Raw genomic sequence first — 23407 nt, forward strand, 5'->3', positions numbered from 1 at the left:
ATATGTCCTTTTCTCCTCCTTGCAACCTCTATCTCACAGAAGAGATGTTGCGAGTTTGTCTCTGATGTATCGTTATTTTCATGGAAAGTGTTCAACTGAGCTTCAATCTATGGTCCCCCCTCGCCAAACTTTCACAAGAAACACTCGTCTAGCTGTAAACACTATCAATAATTCCCCCCACTCTTTATCTGTGCCTAAACCTAAACGTAGATTCCATGAACAAAGCTTCTTTCTTAGAACTGCACGCCTGTGGAATTGTCTTCCGTTTTCCTGCTTTCCGGCTGACTACAATATGGTTGTGTTCAAGTCTAAAGAAAATAAGTTCTTGATGAGCCGTTCCATATAAGTTATTAAATTTACCAAATTTTCATTACTAATGATTACTATATTGACCAATTTCTACTATACACTCTTTAACCCTTATCCTTGAGTGGCCTCTGGGCCTTGATAATGTGGTAATGCCTTTGTAAAGAAAAACGTATAAATTAGAAACTTTATTTGCTCTATCTAGTATATTGAGCAATTTTATTTTGCTGGGATTGTCTTATATGAATATTTTCTGCTAGTATTCTTTAAGACTAGGAACCACTAGATTCACCAATCTAGCTTCCTATTAATCTATAATAGAGATGGCGCATACGTAAGTCATTGGACAAATATGGCATTTCCTTATTTGATTTGTTGAACTAAAACTTGAGAAATAAATAATTTCAAAAATGTCACCAGAAAAGAAATAAAGACGATTAAATCCTACCGTTTCACTTCGCATAACGTCTCAATAATAATGTGAACGAAACTAAAAAAGAATTATAAAGAAAGATATAATTATAAAGAAAATAGACAAAATGCGGAGATTTTGTCTAAATTCTCATTTCAAATATTGTGACAAGGACTTACGAATAAATTCCATGATTTAAAATAAATGTTTTACTCGTTTGAGTTTTTGTTTAAAAAAAACGAAGAAAATGTCTGGAATTATTTTCTATTTAGTCATGAACGTCTATCTATTTCATTTAACAAACACATGTAGTTACGTCAAGTTAAATAAAATGGAGAAAACGATATATTTTCTCATTTAATTAACAAGCATAATTAACGAAATATAATTATATTCAAATTAATAAAAAGTATTTTTTATATCATGACGAACTACTTTCATAAGTGATTTTTTTTCATTTAAACACATTGACATGCATCAATTTAGTATCCCTTATTCTTATACATAATATCCGTTATTTAATGCTCGCTAACATCCCACCGGAATAATTAATTGTTCATAATACTCATCTAACCACTATATTCATCAACACCGTTTTTCATAGTGTTAAGATCCAGTCGCTATATCCACGAACATTTTTTTTATCGAAAGTTTGTAACACGAATACATCATATGTGTTTCACGGTACTTGTTTATTGCAAACCACTTTAATCGTCTCGTGCTTTGTCTTCGACAATCAGTTCAATGCTGCCTTTGTTGATGTCGGTCTAAGTTGACGTCTTATTAAACTCATGGATGTCTACCCTCCAGGCTTCTTTTTTTAGAAGATGCTAGTCTATTTCTAATTGCCTAGAGCGATCTTACCAATGAAAGCCGACGGGGTTGTTCGGACATTTTTCGTAGCATACGGGTTTTTCAATTTATCATCTGACCTTATGTTAAACCACATAATGAGATAAATCAAATAATTACAAGTTTTTCGATAATTATTCATATCAAAACGCCCCCCTACTTACTCATTATGTGTATGAAAACATGGTGAAAGTTAAAGTGTTTTGCCTATGTGATCACGTTGTTCCAAGTAGTTGTCTTTCAATGTTTTGTCATGTCAAGCTTTTTCATCCTAAATAACGCTCGTCCGATAATTACATGAATACCAATGGAAATTATTCCACAATACTTACATTAAATGTTGTAGAAATTTTAATTATTATATGACGGTTTCATTTAAGATTTAATGTAAGTATTGTGAAACAATTTCCATGATATTCTCATAAGTATCGGATGAGCGTTATTCAGGATAAAAATGCTTTGCATGACAAAACATTGGAAGACCAGTACTTCGAACAATGTGGTCTTATATCAAACCATTAAAAAACTTGCTTTTCAGGTTTTTACACTAATATCATGCCTTACACAAATATCGCCTTTTCGACATTTCGACTACTTAAACTGTAGCATTCCAAAATGCAGGTTTTTCAAGGCAGTTTTCTATTAAACAATTATACCACTTGACATATTTATCGATACATATTCATTAAACGGTAGCATCTCTAAGTGCTTGGTTTTACGGAGCGGTATGTTTAAAATTTGGTAAAACCCCAGGGACAAATATGGAACGGTTATATCTATACACATTAGCTTTTCATTATCTCACGTGTAAGATAACTGATCTCTTTACATCATATATCACCTGTATGTTTATGTATATCGATAAAACAGTAGATGTATGTACGTGCCTGTGTCTCGTTTTGTGTGGGAAAATATTTAACCGATTAACTCTTAAACTGCTGGTTACACAACACTGAAATTAACGGAAAATATTAATCATATACTAAAAATGGTTTATAACGAGTAAACTGTTTTTTGGTTGGAATAACGCGTACAGATATATGTGGTAAATTAGAATGCAAACTGTTTCTATCAACTTGCCGATATATGTCTATTACTTTGCGACAGGCACTAATTCATTCTTAGCTTCATGTGGCTTAATTTTAAATCTTTCTTATTTATCTGTCGATAGCTCAGACAAAGTGAAGCGGTTAGACCGATAAATGTTTTGGCATTGACTCTAGTTGATGATACCCAAGTCATTATTTAACTTTTGTAATCAGATCTGTTTATTAGGTACAATATTATATTCAATAAAGAATTGGTTCTGTGGTGATAAATTCAAAGTCTACAGTAATCAAATTATATTAAAGCGCATGTATTAACAAGGCAAAACCGGCCGCCTTCTCCCCCACCCGCTCGTTGTAAATAAAAATTTAACAAACAATATATTTTCTAATGCGATACAATTGAACTAACTTATTCGAATGCGATACAATTTAACTAACTTAAAAGTTCTTAGTTCAGTTAGTAGAGCGAAATAAGATTGGATTGGAAGTCCCAGTTTGTATAAGCATCAGTGATTTTGCATTATTTATTATTGTTATGAAGATGTATATAAGAGTATTGAATCATGTGTAAGTTAAACATCCGGCGTCTTTATGTTGTTATATTCTGATTTTGTAGATGTTGATTTAAATGATGTATATAATGTACTCATAAATATGTTAAATATTACTATATGTCTGTGATAATTATCCTATTTTCATAAACAAAATAGAAGGCCTCAAAAACGGTCCCGGCGAAATTCGGCCGCATTGTTCAAAAGTAACACCGGCTTTGTTATCGGCGAAAGGAATATAAATCTTCAATCCACGTCCGAGACTATAAGGTGTCTTATATCGTCGTGTTTCCTGTGAGTGTGGCAATATTGGATTATTTTCTCTTGGGACCAATATTATATTGATTTTCTTTAGAAAATATTAGTCGCCAGGTTTTACAAGATGTCTATCCTTGTTTGTGTTGTTGGGTACTGTGATATTCTGTTTCAGTTAATGTATCTATTGTTAAATATTGGGTAAGACCTTTTTCTCCATTGAGATTAAAATAAAAAATACGGCTGTTCTTATATACGAAATAGCAAAACCTCTTTTTTCGTATTTAATCCAAATTGGACCTTTATAAAACTAAATATCAATCGACACTAAATTACAATAAACATATACGCAGTGCGACCAGCGACTATCCATGAATGAAGAGTAAGTCGTAGGAAACATGATATGAGTTCACGAAAAGTTGACGTATGTATAGTTCTGCGGACTCATCCGTTTAATTTTGTGTCGAAGAACAACATAAAAATAAAAAACATTAAAATAAAAGCATTAAAATAAAAACGTGAATAGTAATACGTGAGTGCACATGATAAAAATAAATGCCATAAAAAGTCGATGTTCTAAATATTGTATTCATGATATCTTTATGCATAAGGTTGCGCATCTTATCGCAATTACAGAAATTCATTCACAATGAAAAAATAATTTTCTAATACATCGATGACCTGTAAACCATCGACGTAAAAGATCAACTAATTTGGATATTGTGTACAAAAGAACACCTCATTAATTACTTATTCTGTTGATCTCGTTTTCTAATTAAAAACATGTTTCCATTTGCAATAACAGAGTTCTGCTTACGAATATTTATATATAGTGTATACAGATTTAATATTTTGGTTAAAGAATTATATTAGGACATTGCAATACATAATTTCCTCATTTTATTGCTATTGAAATAGCCGTGATGGAGTTCTCATGTGTAAAATAGAGATACTGTTGAATAAAATATACAGATTTGGATAAAATGATTAATTCTTTAATATGCTATCATTAAACATGTAATCAAAAAGTTTTTTAATTTGCAACAACTAATCTCCAAATACAACCCCCATATCATGAATGGGGTGAAGTTGTAATCAGTTCAAAGCGCTGACAGCGGTTTTCATTTTTAATGAGGAAACCTTATTACGACCTCTTTTACTTGGTATTCAATAAGGAAAACCTTGTGACAGCCGTAACTAAAATCTACATAGACATGCCGAAGTAGATAACTATATATGACCTGATAAAATATGCTGATACGTTGGATCGTCCGTGTTTGGTTTTCAATGAAGGTGTATACATTTTTATCTTCTTTTCGTACTGATTTCATTTATTGTTGTTTGGATTTTATTTGAAGTTTTGTTTCGTTTTTATATATCATTTTAGTCATTTTTGTATTTCTTTTAGATTTATTATTTAAACATAATTTCGAATGTTTTGTTTTTAAATAGAAGTTTCAAGGGCCTGTTGTAATTAATGTTAATACAATTTTCACACCAATTCACACCAATTTTTCAATAGTACTTAAAACTATTTATCACTCTAATTTGATAATGGGTCATTCACGGTGAAAAATATATTGTATTAATCTGTCATACGTAAAATAGCATGTTTTGGGTTTGTGATAGTTAAAGTTTATATGACAATTTCTCTTGATCTGTCACACTTATGTTTGAAACTATACTTTCATCGCTATTTGCGTAGATCGAATGGCCGCATCCGAAGAACAACCGTTCTTCATTTTTTTTTCAATATGAAGTATTTATAGTCAACCTATTTTCCAACCCTTATTTCTTTTATTTCTCCATCGATGTTGTCCATAGATTCTTCTTTTCCGCATCCGTAGTCTGAAATGTCTAAATTCAATTACACCAATACGATACATACATTATTGTAGCATATTGATTTTTCAAGCATCCGTATCAAAAGAAGAAAATATTATCTTCTCTTTAAACGCATGTTATATTTGTATCATTTTATAATGGCGATCCCGTGTCTAACTAAAACGATACTATATCTTCCAAAGTGTTTTTATTATTATTAATGCGGAAAATGTGTCTTTATAGATTGTTATGAGCGTTGGTCACCCACCTTCATATTTCTCTGTCGATCAATTTGCCATCAGGCCAGCAATGCAGCAGATTAATTAATCGATGTAGAATTCTGAACATTTACAATCGGTAACATTTTTACACTTTTTAAATATTTTACACATTTTCAACTTTCTTATATATATAATAAATAAAGGTTCCTTGATTAAAAAAATAAATCTTATTAATTTTCAAGACTTAAAAATATACTCTTATTCTTTGAACTGAAGATTTATACTTTCTTGCTTACAGTAGCGAAGAGGAGAGGCAGAGAAAGCTTATAAGATTTATGAGAAAATGCTTGATATATTCGGACTTAGTTTGCATATCAGTAAACGTTACAAACTATTGCAAATACATCTATTTCGTATATTTTCGAAAGGCACACAATTTACAAAGATATAGTTAATAATCCCATAAAGATAATATATGATTGCGGACATTATTTTATGTCTGTGTGGCAGTCAATTATGTACTTCAAATGTTTATGCTTAACATTGTTTCATATGATTATATGCTACATAGCCATTAAAAGGGAACAACTCTTAAATCGCCTAGCTGGCACGTTTTATAAGACTGAACATCAGAACTTAATTGGTATTTTCATCATGTGTAGCAGTTTATCATCTAGTTATTTCGGACAGAATTTTTCTTCAGAAAATAAATACACAAAGTAAAATAATTTTCGTAAGAGATAGCAATAAAAATAATTTAATTGGTATTTCTCACATTATTTTCTGCTGTGGTCTCCATGTCCAACCGATGAAATAAAGCACAGGAAGGATCCACCCCTTGGAATCAGTGTTTATTCACTGCTCTATTCCGACCAGTTCTCAATATTGATAAACCTCTAATAGAACTTTAACACCCTCCGTTCAAGACAAACTAACGCAAACGATTATTTTAGGAATTTATGGATATTCACAAATCACACGCTGCGAAAATATTCCAGTTCCAAATTTCAAATCAACAATAATCCTGCAAAACATTTTACAATTTATTGTTTTCCAAATATTTAAAAACTGAAATGAACATTTCAATTGAAAAATTTCTTTTGTGTTAACTACTTATTTTATATTCAATCATACTACGCGCATAAAATTAATCATAAGAGATTGAGATGCGTACGCTGCTTCTTTGTTTTGACCTTGATTGGTTTATAATAATCGCGATGTAAAACGCAATGTTTTTTCCAAACCTACATTATGGATCACTAGCAAGTTTATACGGGATGGTTGGATAACACAAATGAAAATGCATAGCACCTTTTCTCTCTTATGAATAATAACCCAAATAATCAATGTAGGTGGATTGGTTGTGTCTTCCAAGATTTCATGCATCGCTAAGAAAAGTTAAAAGTAAATGAAGTGAAAGTGAGATTTAAAATATAAAAAAAAACAGATGGAGTATATTTGTTGTTAAATGCAAATATCATATTTCAATGAAAACAATTGTTTTGTAACATATGTCAGCCATAATAGCAAATAAAAAAAAACAGTTCATGTTAGTAAAAACAGTTGAGTTTCAGACTCAAACGCCGCACTAGCACTACAAGCGAATGTCAGAACTGTGTTATCGGAAACTTTGATCACTGACAGGAGCATATAGCTAGTTAAAACCTTTTGCTGGAATCACATCGAGATCCAAGAGATACTAGTCTGTTTTCCCAATGCATCAATGGATAATTTAAAGCTGACAATAATTATCATTCATCTATGGCTCAGAAGACGGTAACAACTGTGTGTGTGTACAAATGTAGCTTAATATCTGAACATGACGGACTTTCCTGACAACCTGGGAAAACCGCTGGTTTGTATTGACCTTGAGTTCGCCAGTAACATGAATTCCGACGAGAACATAACTTGCTTGAAAGCAGACGATATTCCAATGTTCGACGCTGCATTCAGCTTCAACCAGCTGAATAACAACAGCGGCAAAGAAGTGACGGTAGCTAACTGGGTAACAACAAAAACTGAAAAGTCAAATTCAGTTCGTTCTACAAAAATACTTTCACTTAAATATGTTAGAAACGTTCATGCTGTTTTCCTAAACGTTATCGATGTATTTCTTAAAAGAAAACTAACTAGAAAGATATCGAGGAAACGAATGTCAACAGCAATAATATGAAACTGATGTCACTAATAATAATAATAATAATAATAACAGTAACAATAACTATAACAGTAACAATAACAGTAACAATAATCATAATAAACAGATAAATAATGATATTAATAATAATTAACATATTCTGATTGCCACATGAATGACAAAATAATTTATAATAAATGTTGATCCATCTTCGTTAAACTAAATACTCACGCGCAGTCAATACCGACAGACATAACAAACCTTTATTAAGTAAAAGATCAAAAATTTTCTAGCCTTTATCATCAGATAAGCGTATTTTATAAAAAGAAATGTTTCTCTCGTAAAAGTAATGCGTGCGAGGAAAATGGGTCAGGGACAGGAATTGTAATCGAAACATCTTGTGGAATGACTCTGACTTGTGTAAACACACTTTCTCACCCCATTTATAAAGCGAATGTATTGATACGTTTAGAAGTAAAAGAAAAAATGCGGTTTGAGTGAGTCGGTTGTTTGGCCACTTTTTTTGTCTATTATATCTCTGACAAACGAGCTTTATTGATTCATGTTACACACGAAACAATGACGTCTCGATATTTTTTGTGTTCTCTCTTGATACTTTGGTATACCTTTACACAACTAACCACAAATACACACACATGAATTCGCGCACTCAATATATATACATATTTAGTATACATATTGTCCGAAACATTAGCACGTCTAGTGTTGCGATCATGTAAATGTGTTTATACTAATAAAACTATGGCTCGCTCTTCTTTTATTGATCATTCTTAATAACCCCGTAAAATTCATTAGTTTTCACACTTGAATACCTTTAACCTGGTATATATATATATATATATATATATATATATATATGTATATATACATATATATACATATATATACATACATATATACATATATATACATACATATATATGCATACATATATGCATATATATATACATATATATACATACATACATACATATACATATGCATATATACATATACAAATATATGCATATATAAACATATATATATGCATATATATACATATATATACATATAAATATGCATATATATACAGATATATACATATATATATACATTTATATGCATATATATAGATATATATATGCATATATATACACATATATACATATATACACATATATACACACATATATATAGATATACATATATATACATATATATACACACACATATATATATACATATATATATATATATATATATATATATATATATATATATATATATATATATATATATATAAGAGGACACACGTGAGTATTTAAATTGTTTGGAACATTTAAATCGACTTTCTAAATCAAATCCCTGAATGCAATTGTTTAATTCCTTATCGCCTGATGACGACTCATGGACGTCAAAAACGTTCAGGACTATGGCAAATTTATTTAAACTCGAACAAAACGGTCGAACTTTTGCTCGCTAAATGGAAAAAAAACGGATCGCGAGAGAAAAAAAAACATGTATATATATATATATATATATATATATATATATATATATATATATACATATATATATATATATATATAATCTCATTTTACTTCCATGTAAATTCTCAGACCTAACACATGATACTTATATATATATATATATATATATATATATATATATATATATATATATATATATATTCAATGATTCCATTAATTTTGCGATTTACATCGTGAACGTTGACTTCGTAAAGAACATTGTTTTCTCCTCCCTACTGATCAGTTAACTGTGTTATTTTATTTTACTGTTGTCAGTTCATCTTGCAGGAGCAACATTAGTCACTGAAACGCCGTGGTTGCTATGGAAACCAGTCGCTCACCTTCTTATATTTTTTCCGATTTTGAACAGTAAATTCATCATACCTTTTGTTTAACTGAAGGAAAATTGAATTTAGCTGAGAGGATGATCTATAAACTGTAATAATTGTTTGAAACTTGGTCGAAAAGTGTGTGAGCGTTGAATCTTTAAAGTAGTTCTAAATGACTAAAACGCCCACTCAACAAACAGCATAGTGTTGGAATTATATATATATATATATATATATATATACATATATATATACATATATATATATATATATATATATATATATATATATATACTCATTTGCTAAGATAAATTCCACTTTCCATTCGAAAAACCTATTTTCAGAGTTTCTTTTTATTAATTCACATCTATTATTTCTGATTAATTTCTGATTGTTGTTTCAAACGCAACCCAATTTTTACGATCAATCATTTCATATAGGAGCCTATCTCAAGACAAGTTTTACATCTACAAATGAGAACTCATTTCTTTGATAATATGTTTATTATTACTATTAGTTATTGTAGTAGTAGTAGTAGTAGTAGTAGTAGTAGTAGTAACAATATCATCTCCGCTGTGACAGTCACGGAATATAAAGAATTCTCTGTGTCAGATTATGTATTTCCATCGCTTGATTTGTACGTCAATAAGTATCTAATGCATAGGGAGAAAGAAAATAGATTGATTATAATTAAAATACACACAAGCAAACCATTTCATATCCTTCAACCTTCGGATTACTTTGCAAGCCCTACTCCTGAGAATTTGTACAATTGCCATTACATTGATAACTTGACTTTTAATCCCACGACCCATTCGTGCTTGTGATCCTTGGTAAAAAGATTAGCAGATTTTTTAAGAGAAAGGGAAAAGAAAAACGAAAAACAAAATGGACGTCTTTTGCCTCTCAAGTGACTCGCGAGCAAGTTCATTCGTTCTCCATTGGAAATGACCTGGATTTCACCTAGCCACTGACCTTAGCTGGAATCCGATTTCCCCGAAACCAGTCTAGTATTTTAAAGACTTGGCCAACCCATCGAGCTGATCACCACTTGACGTTGACGCCTGACTGCAAACTGTCAATTTAACTCACTTTAAATCACAAAACAAAACAAAAATCGTAAGCGGGATATTTTCTTGGGATACGCTTTGCTAATACAACCACTTCTCATTGACTAAAAGAAAAAGACAACGTACATTTTGAAAATCACTTAATTCTTCGGTGGGGTAAGCATTCTTCAATTAGATACTGCTACTACTCCTAAGAATAATATACGTAAGTGTGTCATTGGTCTAATGTCGACACATGGAATCGATTAGTTGGATTTTAAATCCAATTGGATAGAATACGAGCCGAAGTTCTGTTTGAACATACTCTAGAAACCCAGTAGCTGATTTGAACTATCATACCATTCTTGAGATATGATTCAACTTGATCCTAGGTGGACTGTCGTGGGTATTGCCTTATATCTCGTGAATAAGAGGGGATGGTTCTGGTCGATCGCCCGCTGCGCACTTACAAGAGAATACAGACGGACTATTCACAGATATTTTTGTACTCGCCTTTATCTCTTTTCTCTCACTGTTCACCCTTGTTGCTGTGGGAAACAAGTAAATTCCTAGGATAAAGTACAATAATTTTCGAGAACAATTAAAGGATAAAAAGAGCATCTCTTGTGTGAGTTTTTTAATCGTATTTGAATATGTTGTTTAATTTCTCAACTTGTTGTGAGAATTGCAGAATAAAATGCCAGTAATAATGCGTGTAATAAAAGGCAAGAATGTTATTACCTCAATTATTACCACTACTGTTACTACTACCAGTACAACTACCACTAAAACAATATTAATATATTGAGTTGCATGGTTCAACTAGTGGATACGTTCGCGGTGTATGAAATTTATTATGTCCAGTTCAACCCAAAACCTGTAATCAAATTCATCAGACAAACACATTGTAATAATTGGTAACACTGTCTGCTGTTTATTTTAGACGTTTAAATGTAAGAATGTAATATTTATGGGGAAGATTCCAGAAAAAAGCAATAAAAGAAATCAAGAGACTACACCACGTTCAAGAAAGGTGTTTAAACATGCATTTATTATAAACATATTTTCTATCGTTTTTAATCTCCTTTAGTTAGAGTAGATGAGCTTAAAAGTATCGAGAGTTGAAGAATTTAATGATTTAAGATTTTATAGGAACTAATGTTAGCATAAATTTATGAAATATTTTTTAAACTAATCTGCAAAATAGATCACCAAGAAAGGATAATAAGGTATTCCAGAAATACCAAATATTATCTATTTATCTAAATGACTTTGCACCATTGGGTGTAAGATTTAGAAGAAAGAACAGTAAAGAGAGAAATATTAATAATAAGGATCTGCTGCCGAATCAGAGAAATGGATCTTTGATGGATATAATAATAAATTATATTATCCGGTAATTGCTACATAGTAATCAAAGAGCGCTCAATATAATAGATCAACAAGTGTGTTTAAACGCAACATTGCCAGAGAGAGAGAGAGAGAGAGAGAGAGAGAGAGAGAGAGAGTTTCTACCTGTTATTTCTTGTATTGTTGCTGCCAGAAAAAATAAGGAATAATACCGTATGGTAAGCCTAAAAAAACAATGTAACTGTGTCTTATTATAATACTTTATCCAACAGCATTTATTCAGATTTACGCAGAATAGAAAGTGATGATAAGTCGGCAAAAATTACTTAATATCCTTAGAATAGCTAATGCGTTTAAACACAACGTCATATTCTCTATTTGTTTTATACTGACCGGATATTAAATTACTTTCAGAACTGACATTGCGAGATCGGTCTATAATGAGGCAAGGGATGGTTATTGTCTAACTGCATCTCCTGTTCTGAAGCAGCATAACTTGATGGGTGAAAGAACAGTTTCTTAATCTCTAATCGCACCTTCTTTTCTGAATAGGAACATACTGATGAGTTTATAGTGAAGCAAGAGTTGCTTAATTACTAGCCCCACTTCCCATTTTAGGTAGTAGTAGTAGTAGTAGTAGTAGTAGTAGTAGTAGTAGTATTTGTCCTGTAGTCATGAAACCATTCTTCAAGAAATTACCAGCGCCTCCTATTTTAGGAGGGGATGTGTAGTGTTCGTTCTATTGTCATGGGAAAATCCTCTTAATCATTATCGCCTCCTTTTTATAAAGTAGTAATAATGTACTATGTGCCCTGTAGACATGAAATTATACAACCACGGATTATCTACAGAATAATGTATTCGGGAGTGGAGGGAAACACTGAAGTGTATGTTGTGTTGCCGCTATTAACACCAGCTTTTTTTAGAAGTGGGTAATGTGTGCTTATTTATCTCCTCCGTTTTTTGAACCAGTGGTAATGTAGTAAGTGTTCTTTAATCATAAGACCATACTATCAGTTAATGTCACCAGTTTCTTTGAGATAAAGAAAAGAGTGCAGTGTAGCTTGCGTTTTGTTGTCATGCATAATTTTTTCAGGCATTACCTCCTAATTTTTTTTGTGGGAGGATAGGGATGATACAATCTCTGACCTTGTAAATGTGACCAGGGATTACTAGAAGCTCCTTTTTGTGGGGGGAGTGAGATAGAGTAGTGTGCCATGCATTACCTCCTCCTTTTTTCTAATCGTAGTGATAATGTGATAGATTATGACTTTATGAGCACAATAAACATATTTGTTGTGCTCATGAGGTCATAACCCCAGGAAGGATTAATATCACATTTTTAAGGAGTCTAGTTACCCTCTAATTGTATTAAAATCAGACACCCAAGAATTATCCCCTCTTTTATTATCCTCCCAGTTATTACCATAAGCTTTTTGGGGGAGGGGTCGGTACTGTAGTGGGCATTCTGTTTTTAAAAGATCATCCTACCAGGTCTTATATCCTTTTTTTTTTTTTTGGAGGGGGTATTAATCATAATACAGTATATGTCCTGTCATCATAAGACTATTCTATCATAGATTGCTATAACATTCATTATTTTGGAAGAGGTAAGTTTTGTAGACTTCGTTTTGTTTATATTGATACAATCCTGCCAAGCATTATTTCCTCCTTTATTTTTGGTTGAATAGGGTTGGTCACGGGAAACGGGTGTATATTCAAAGGTTTGAATACAGTTTCCTTCCTGAGATTCGCAGACGAGGAATCAATAGGGCATCAATGTGGTTTCAACAAGATGCTGACACTGCTCATACAGTGAGAGCATCCATGACTGCTGTTCGAGCTGCATTCCCTAATCATCTTATTTCACGTTTTGGAGATCTCCCGTGGCCTCCGCGTTCACCCGATCTTTCCACTTGTGATTTTTTATCTCTGGGACTTTTTAAATCACGCGTCTATGCTGAGAAACCTCGCACACTTGGAGAATTGACGACTGCAATACATGAAAATATCAAAAAATAGGTGAAGAAACTTTAGTAAAAGCGGAGACTAATTTTAGGAAGCTACTTTAAATTTGTGCTCGTGAAAAGGGGCATAATTTGTCAGACGTTATTTTTTGTTTCTAAATATTCCAAAATAACATAGTTTAGTAAATGTTTCTATGCACATTATAAAAATTTTGTGGTAACATTCACAGAGTTTTGTTTTCCTTAAGAACGTCCGTTTGCCGTGACTCACACTGTATTTATTATGTAGCATATGTTTTGTGATCATTACACCACACTTTCACGGATTACCAGCATTTTCTCTCTCGGATGTAGTGTCTGTTGTACTGTAATGAGACTATCCTGTCAGGCATGTCTCCTCATTTAGTAGCATCTGTTTTGGAGACATTAAATCATCCTTAGATAAAACCAGTGTCTGTTTTAGGGCAGAAGGGAGTTGTGGTTTCAGTTGTGTAGTCACGGGACCATACTTCAAAGCATTACCTCCTCCTTTTCTGTAGTAGTGGTAATGTTCTGTGATCATAAGAACTGCGCACGGGTGTCTACTTTATTTTTGATGGTGAGAGCATATTCGTTTTGTTGTCACAAGAGAAGTCTCCCTGGCATCGTCTAAGGAATTATGTTCGTCTTTATTTGTGTATTAATGAAAATGTAGTAACTGTTATGGAATCATCATCACAGGAGACAGTACTTACCTATTTTTATGGCGGGGTTGTATAGCGTGTTTTATTTTATTGGGATCAGACACCGAGATATTATCTGTTTCTTTTTGTTAGTGTAGTGTCCGTTCTCTTGTTAGGAGATCGTTCTCTTAGGCATCACTTTTCCTTATTTTATTTTTTGAAAGCAGTGATAATCCAGTAACTCTTCTGAAGATAATCATCAACCTCTGTTTGTGAGGAGAAGTAATCTTACTTTTGGTGACTATCTCCGTTTTTTTTATTTTAAGATTACAGTATTTAAAACGGGTATCTCTAATATATGAAATACATTTTTTCCAGCATAGTAAAACAAGAAAGAGGTATGAATCTCCTATTTTTTGCGGTGTGGTTTCCGTTTTGTTTTCCAGGCATTACTTCCCCCTTTGTTTTTGAAGTAGTGATATTTTAATATATGGTATGTGGCCATGAAGCCATACTCCCAAGTGTTATCAGTACATTAATTATTTTCAAATGTGAGTTGCGCAATGTCCGTTTAGTTATCGTGAGACCATCTCCTGAAATTATCTCCTCCTTTTCTTTGATATTAGTGATAATATAGTGCCTTTTCTCTGATCAGTAGGCATTCTATCAAAGAGATATCATATACTGTTTTGTAGAGAGGGGGTTGTAGTGTCAGATTTACTGTTATGATAACATCCGCCCACGCATTATCTCCTTCATTTTGTGTATTAAATATCTTATCTCTCTGTAATCATGTGTGGGTAATAAATGTATTATCATTCTGTAATCATGTTACGCTCCTCCCACGGATTATTAGCAGATTCTTGTTTGGAGGGGGCGGTGTTTGTGCATCCCGTCTTTTGTGGTGTATATATTGCAACGACCACCAAGGCAGTATCTACTTCTAAGTAATAGTTATAAAGTTATAGTAATAGTTATAAAGTTATAGTAATAGTTATAAAGTTATCACGCATTTTTTTTCCAAGGAACCTATAAATTTTTGTACTAATTTCGAAAAACTGCTACATCATTGATCTTCCGGAATCTATTTCAAATTATAATGGGGTATGTGAAGTCATGAGCTCATATCCATCACATTTTTGTGAGGGAAAGCAATAGTATAGTGCCTGTCCTATTCTGTTGAGACAATCATTCGATGCATTTTCTCCCCTTTTTTAGTGTTAATAAGAATAATATACATTCTGTGCTGGGGAGACTGTTATAGGATTCGCCATCCCAGGAAACACCATCAACTTTTTTTTCAGAGGGGGGATGAAGTGTAGTGTCCGTTTTGTCAGCATGGTGCAATCTCACATGCATTTTCTTCCTCATCTTTTTGATAGTAGTTATAATAGGAACATATAAATTCACATTATCAACAAGAGAAGGTGGAAACAGAGAAATATACGAGGGCAGCTTGAGAGAGAGGGAGGGATGGACCTTACAAATACGTTACACACATAATTTCACTTTCATTTAATTCATATGGTCCCGAGTGCTTTATGAAACTGTGAATTTACAAACATGTTTTATACAATTTATGCGTACAATTTTGGCATTAACGTATTTAAACATGAACAACTCGAAATGGTTTGGAAAAACTACCATTCTTAACCTAGCTTAGTAAAAACGGTCGAACCCATCATTTATACGGAATATTTACATGTTACCAACTTGACGTTTTCCTAAGTAAGAGTAGTATAGCATGAAAAGCTAAAGACAAACATTTGTAGAATAAAACAGATTAATATTTGTTCTACCTTTAATGGTGAGAAATAGAATTGTTTCATCGACTTACGAACGTTTATGGTACAATATAACATGTTCATATGCCCGTCTTTTATTATTCTTAATGTGCGTTCCCTCTACTTTTCCCCCCCTCTTTCTATCTCTCTCTTTCTCTCTATGTATATGTAATTGTTTGTTGTATACCCACACAATAGAAAAGCGCCTGATATCCATGTGATGCTTAAGACAGATAATATACTTTGATCTTAGCGAAAAGGCTAATCAAATAATATTTATGTAGCTAGATATCGTTAAGTAAAAAGAAAAAAATGATATAATGTAGTATTGTATTATTCTTTAACTAGCGGGACCTGTGGAAATTCCACAGCAGCATTTTTCCAATGCAATATATTGTTGCTGGGCATGCTGTGAGCGTTCTATTCAGCATGAATGAAAGCACAATCATATTCTAGTTGTTTTTTTTTTAAACTGTACTGTAATAGTAAATTTGATATATTGTATCGGTTGATTATTTTATAAAAAACACAACTATTCATTAACTCACATTTCATCATTTTTATTCTTAATAATTATTGGATATAGTACTAATTTTGACAATAAGTGTTCATCATTTAAACTCACCATATCGCACACCTTACTAAAATAATAACTTTGATATATTTTCTAGGCTGATTACTTCATTACAAAGACATGCATCAATCAACTCGGATTTCATCATTTTTCGTAATTCTCGGATATGTTACTAATCTAAACAATATTTTTTTTTATAATTTAAACCAACTTTGTCCCCCAACCTTACTAAAATAATAACTTTGATACATTTGCTGGGCTGATTCTTTCATTACACACACACTAATCAATTAACCTCCATTTCATCGTTTTTCATAATTCTTGGGTATGTAACTAATTTCGACAACCATCTTTCATAATTTATACTCACATTATCGCCCTCTCTTAATAAAATAATAATTTGAAATATTGTCTGGGCTTATTATTTTATTACAAACACACTAATGCATGAAATCACATTTAATCATTTTTCATAATCCTTGGATATGTTAATTATTTCGACAATCATTTTTCATAATTTTAACCCACATTTTCGTCCTTCACTCTTTACTAAATAATAACTTTGATATATTGTCTAGGCTTATTATTTTCGTACAAACTCACCAATCAATTAACTAATATTTCATCATTTTTCGTAATTCTTGGATTTGTTACTAATTTCGACAATAATTTTTCATAATTTAAGCCCGCCTTATCTTCTTCCCCTTTACTTATATAATAACTTTGATATATTGTCTAAACTGATTATTTTATTATAAACACACCAATCAATTAAATCATATTTTGTCATTTTTCGTAATTATTGGATATCTTACTAATTTCGACCATAACTTTTTATAATTTAAACCATCCTCGTCGCCCTCTCTTAGTAAAAAAACACTTTGATATATTTTCTAGGCTGATTATTTCATAAAAAAAACATAACTATCAATTATCTCACACTTCATCATTTTTCTTAATTCTTTGATATGTTACACATTTCGACAATTACTTTTAATATTTTAACCCACATTATCAACCACCCACTACAAACATAACAACTTTGATATATTATCTGGGATGATTGTTTTATTTCAAATACACCAATCAATTAACTCACATTTCGTCAGTTTTCACAATACTTGGATATGTTACTTATGTCGACAATCATGTTTCATCATTTTAACCCACATAATCTCCCCCTTACTAAAATAATAACTTTGATATATTGTCTGGTCTGATTATTTCATTGCAAACACACTAATGCATTAAATGACATATTATCATTTCTCATAATTCTTGGATATGTTACTAATTTCGACAATTATTTTTCATAATTTAAACCATTCTTATCGTCCTCCCTTACTTACATAATTACTTTGATATATTTCCTGGGCTGAGTATTTTATTATAAACACACACTCGATTAACTCACATTTAATCATTTTTCATAATTCTGTATATGTTACTAATTTCGACAATAATTTTTATAATTAAAAACCCACATTATGCCTCTCCCTCCTACTTATATAATACATTTGATATATTGTCTGGGCTTATTATATCATTACGAACACACCAATCAAGTAACTCACATTTCATCATTTTTCATAATTCTTGGATATGTTACTAATTTCGACAATAATTTTCATAACTTTAACCCACTATGTCGCTCCCCCTTACTTAAATAATAACTTCGATATATTGCATGGACTGATTATTTCATTAAAACAAATACATAACTTCTGGGTATTCTCATAGTATATATGTTTCACCTATCTTATCCAATCCCGGGTGACGCCGCATATTCTGTTAATATATACCGTTCACCTACCTCATTCGATCCCGGGTGACGCTGGGTATTTTGCTGCTATATTTTTTCCACTTATCTAATTCAATACTGGGCGACGCTTTCTGATAGTATATATTTACACATCTCATTCAATCCCTGGACTGACTTCATGTCCGCCACCCCACTGCTACAAATATACATTAAATAAAGCAATGTTTTAATCGTAAACTATTTCAGCCATTTCCGGGACTGACTTTATATCCCCCCCCAACCCACTGCTAAAGACATACATGAAATAATGTAATGTCTAAATAGTAAACTGTTTCAGCCATTTCCGTGACCGACTTTATATTCCAAACCCACTGCTAAAAATATACATGAAATAATGTAATATCTAAATAGTAAACTGTTTCAGCCATTTCTGGAACTGACTTATAATCCCCACCCCACTATTGAAAATATACATGGAATAAAGTAATGTATAAATCGTAAACTTTTTCAACCATTTCTGGGAACGACTTCTTATCTCCCATCCTACTGTTAAAAATATACATTAAATAAAGTAATGTCCAAGACGTAAATGGTTGCAGACATTTCCGGAACCGACTTCATATGTCTCATCTTAATTTTCGGGACTGATTTAATATCCCCCACCCCACTGTTAAAAATATACATGAAATAAAGTAATGTTTAAATCGTAAACGGTTCGAGTAATTTCCGGGACTGACTTCATATCCTGTAACCCACTGTTTAAAATATACTTGAAATAAAGTAATGTTTAAATCATAAACTGTTTCAGCAGCTTTTTTTTTATTATTACATTTTCACCCCAAACAAGGCAAATTGCCACTTTGGTGTAGGGGGCTACTATCAGGGGCAACAACTGCTGGGGTACTATGTAGGGATTGTGGCAGTAAGATGTCGGTTCACGTTACACTTGAACTTCTGCACGTCAGTACTGTTGGGGAAGCAGGGACCTGGAATGGAATTCCAGAGTCTAGCGGTTCTGGGGAAGAAACTATTGGAGTAAAAAGATCTTTTACATCTAGGGATCTCTACAGTGTGGGGGTGGGATTTAGCAGCTTGTCGGGTTTGTCGAGGGTGCTTACGTCGTGGGGGCACAAGTGATTGCAGTTCGTCAGAGCATTCACCACTAAAATACTTGTAGAAAAGGCAGAGGGATGCAACATTTCGTCGATGGGACAGAGGCTGAAGCTTAGATGCCAGTTCAGGGCCTATCAGGTTTGCGACTACATAAAAACATTAACACGGTTAGGGATTAGGTAACCATTGCTTCAACATGTGAATGTCTGAGTGTACTATCAGTTTCAGCATTTCAGTGACTTAATTCCCCCATCCCCATTTTTTGGTCTTGATTAATGGAGGAGAAATCCTTCATTACTGATACAATTCTTATTTTTGTTATTGACCAGAGAGCCTCTTTTGGGGAGCTGGTTTTCCCCCTTAATTTTTAACCGACCTCATGTCCAATTCCGCCCTTGCGGCGAGGCAAGTAAACAAAAAAAAATCAGAAGGGGCATTTTCCAGGGCATTTTATAATTAATCAGGAGTAACGCTTCCAGGCAGGGCAGAAATAACTTTTTCCAGTTACTTTTTTAATATTAAAACTTTGTTACATTAAACATAGTAACTATTCACAATGCCTCCCCACGGGACAGATTTAGACACCAGGGTCGTTTTTTAACGTGGAGAAACAATTGTCTTAGTCGTAAAGGATTTCTCTTCCACTGAGAGAGAAGAAATTTAAATGTAGCACCTTAAGGACAGATACTACACTTTGATCTTAGCCAAAAGGCCAAGAAAGACAAATACTTTTTATTAGCTTTGCCTTAACAGCGACACCAATTTTTTTTTTCCTTTTTTGCGCAGCATGATAACAGAGGAGCGATCAACGTAATGATGATGGGGTTGAGTATGAATTTTGTTACCATATGATGAACCCAGTGATAAGCTTAAGGAGTTAATTCTCTCAACTAGTACATATTTTAGTTAGTTTAATATAAACGAAAGTGTTTTTCTATAATTTTTATAATTCATTGAACTTTTTTTTTCAAAACATAAGTTCAATGAATAAAATAACTAGAATTTCCCCGGAATTCCATAAACTAACGACAACTTTTGTTGATGTATATATATTACTTCATCGTTTCAAAGTCGTATCATATATTAAATCAAAAGTGTTTATTATCTACCAAAAATGTATTTAATAATAAAATAGCTATCTTCATTCTCAATTGTTTTAAGTTATTTATAAATACTGACGCCTTTTCAAATATGAACTTGGTAATCGAGAAAATTACCAATAAAACTAAGTACATTCGTATCGATATATATATATATATATATATATATATATATATATATATATATATATATATATATATATATACTCCATATTTCGAAGATAGCACATATACTTTTTTAACCTAACACTTTTATATATAGAGCATTTCTCGTGTAATGACCTCATTAAATATATGTATACGTGTGTATGTGAGCGTAGGTGTGTGTAGATGTGGCTGTGTTACAAATAGATTCAGCCATCTCCCTATAAGTAGTGTATCTTGTTATGGATATACTCCAACAGCACAAAAATGACAGGATGAGAAATACGTTTGTGATAAGAAGTAACCCAGTTTAAACGCACTTGTGGTCTTTATATAGCTCTCACACACACGTGCACACACGTATATAATTATGAATATATATATATATATATATATATATATATATATATATATATATATATATATATAAGTATAAATATCTATAATAAAATGAATTCTCTTATGTTGTTTGTTACGTCGATTATTCGTTTGTTAGTGTGTGCACTTTTCATTCGCTTATGATCGTTTAAAATGATCAGAGTGAAATCGGACAGTATAAGTAAAAAAAAAAGACAATGATAAAAAGTAGTGGCATGAGGTGGTGTGGTGTACGCAAATAATAAAGATAAAGAACGACAGGTGGAATAATAGGTTAAAAAAGACAGAGGGAAAAGAGAGGGGGTGCGGGAAGGGAAATATAAAGCGAGAAGGACGTATTAGTACATTATAAGGGAGCTCTGTAAACATTTTCCAATCTTTATCAAGTTAATTGTATAAATAATTTTACTAATTTGCTATTCCGCCATGGCGCATGAAATTTTAAAAATATTTGTTGTACTTCAATTCCAAAATACATTTAATGAATATGGTAGCCTTTAGAAACTTTTTTGTTTATTTTTTTTAGCGGGATTCCAACTTGACATGCGAGTAAATTCGGGGTTATTGCTGACGTTGATTGAACTCTCCATGGCCCCTTTCAGCCATTTAACCATAAATGGGTCAAATGAAGGTCGCCTCGAAAATTATTCTCTAGCTATATTCTTTTTCTTTTCGCTGCCCGGCGCATTTTTCAGAGACCGGATTTTCTGTATGAATCGTCTAAATTAGTTCTATTCCAATATGAGTTTTGCCACTTTCAATGTAACAATGAATCTCTACTCCAGTAATCACTCCACTAAAGAAATAAGTAAGTTATATTTATGACTAGCTGATATATTTAGCTAATGTTCGCGGTTTAAACTAAAAGAATTCAATACAAGTTTATTGATACTACGGAAAAAGGCAAATAAAAATGCTGGATATTCCTACTGATAGCAAATAAGGTATCGTTCTGTCAACTGTACTACATAATTCATAAAATATTTTAAAATGAAAGACGTATTCAATTTTCATCCTGAAAATTATTATTTTTTTCTATCATACTTTCTTGTGCTCAATAATACACGGACGCATGTAGTGTATCTTGTTATGGATATACTCCAACAGCACAAAAATGACAGGATGAGAAATTATTCTGTATCCCCTAACACACACACACACACACACACACACACACACACACACACACACACACACACACACACACATACGCATATATATGGGTGTGTGTGTGTGTGTGTGTTAGGGGATACAGAATAATTAAATGAAAACCAGATTTTACCATAGTGATTTAGAATATAAACAGTGAAAGAGCCAGCTGAACGGTTTCGTACCTCGCTCAACAGAGTTAAATTGAGTTGTAATTACGATTAAAAAATTATATGAAATAGACACACGGTGCGGGACACAAGAAAGCGTGGGTAAAAATACCAAATACAAAGAATCAAATAGAAACTACATAAGTCTAAAAAGAAGTTCGTCTGAATTTGTGTTTCCAGGTGCAGTGTTGACTTGTTCTGCATTCTCAGCAATTCACACTCATTATTTTATTGGGAATTTTAGAAACCATTTTATTGAACCCTTTTATACCTTCTCTTTGTAATATCGTAAGCATAATAATTTGTTTTGTTATTCTTTCCTGCTTAATTTTGTCCCTCGCTTGTTTTGTGTTACCGGGCGTATTTTCTTTTTATAATATATATTTAAAAATAATCCAGGTTGTCTATCATTCATGATTATATCGATAACGTATTAATATCTAAAAGAATCGTTCCTGGAAAACAATCAACAGCTGTAAACGTCACTCGATCAGGCGGATCTGATAAGTTTGCTCCGTGTCATAAGAATGCGGATGGTCAACGATAATCTCTTTAATACACCAGTTAAGAAACGAGTTTACAATTCGTTTTGTTTTCAGCGAAAATCAAATGAGCACGTTTATCGGTGAAATTGACGTGGTGTTAATTTAAGCAATCATTGCTTTTACAGTTTGAGCGGAACTACATTCGTATTCACTTGCTTTCGCGAACGTTTCTGATGACGTGTTAAGATAAAGAAA

General features: G+C 32.3%; 1 protein-coding gene and 1 pseudogene across 7 annotated transcripts in view; one reads left to right on the forward strand and one right to left on the reverse strand.

Moving 5' to 3' along the window:
• Positions 1 to 23407, forward strand: part of LOC145287828 (uncharacterized) — a 1009440-nt gene that overhangs the window by 246769 nt on the left and 739264 nt on the right. The window lies entirely within an intron of this gene.
• Positions 20354 to 20451, reverse strand: LOC145288426 (U2 spliceosomal RNA; annotated as a pseudogene).

Source organism: Euprymna scolopes, chromosome 11 (assembly GCF_053919585.1).
Source record: "Euprymna scolopes isolate OS-2025 chromosome 11, ASM5391958v1, whole genome shotgun sequence".
NCBI classification, from domain to species: domain Eukaryota; kingdom Metazoa; phylum Mollusca; class Cephalopoda; order Sepiida; family Sepiolidae; genus Euprymna; species Euprymna scolopes.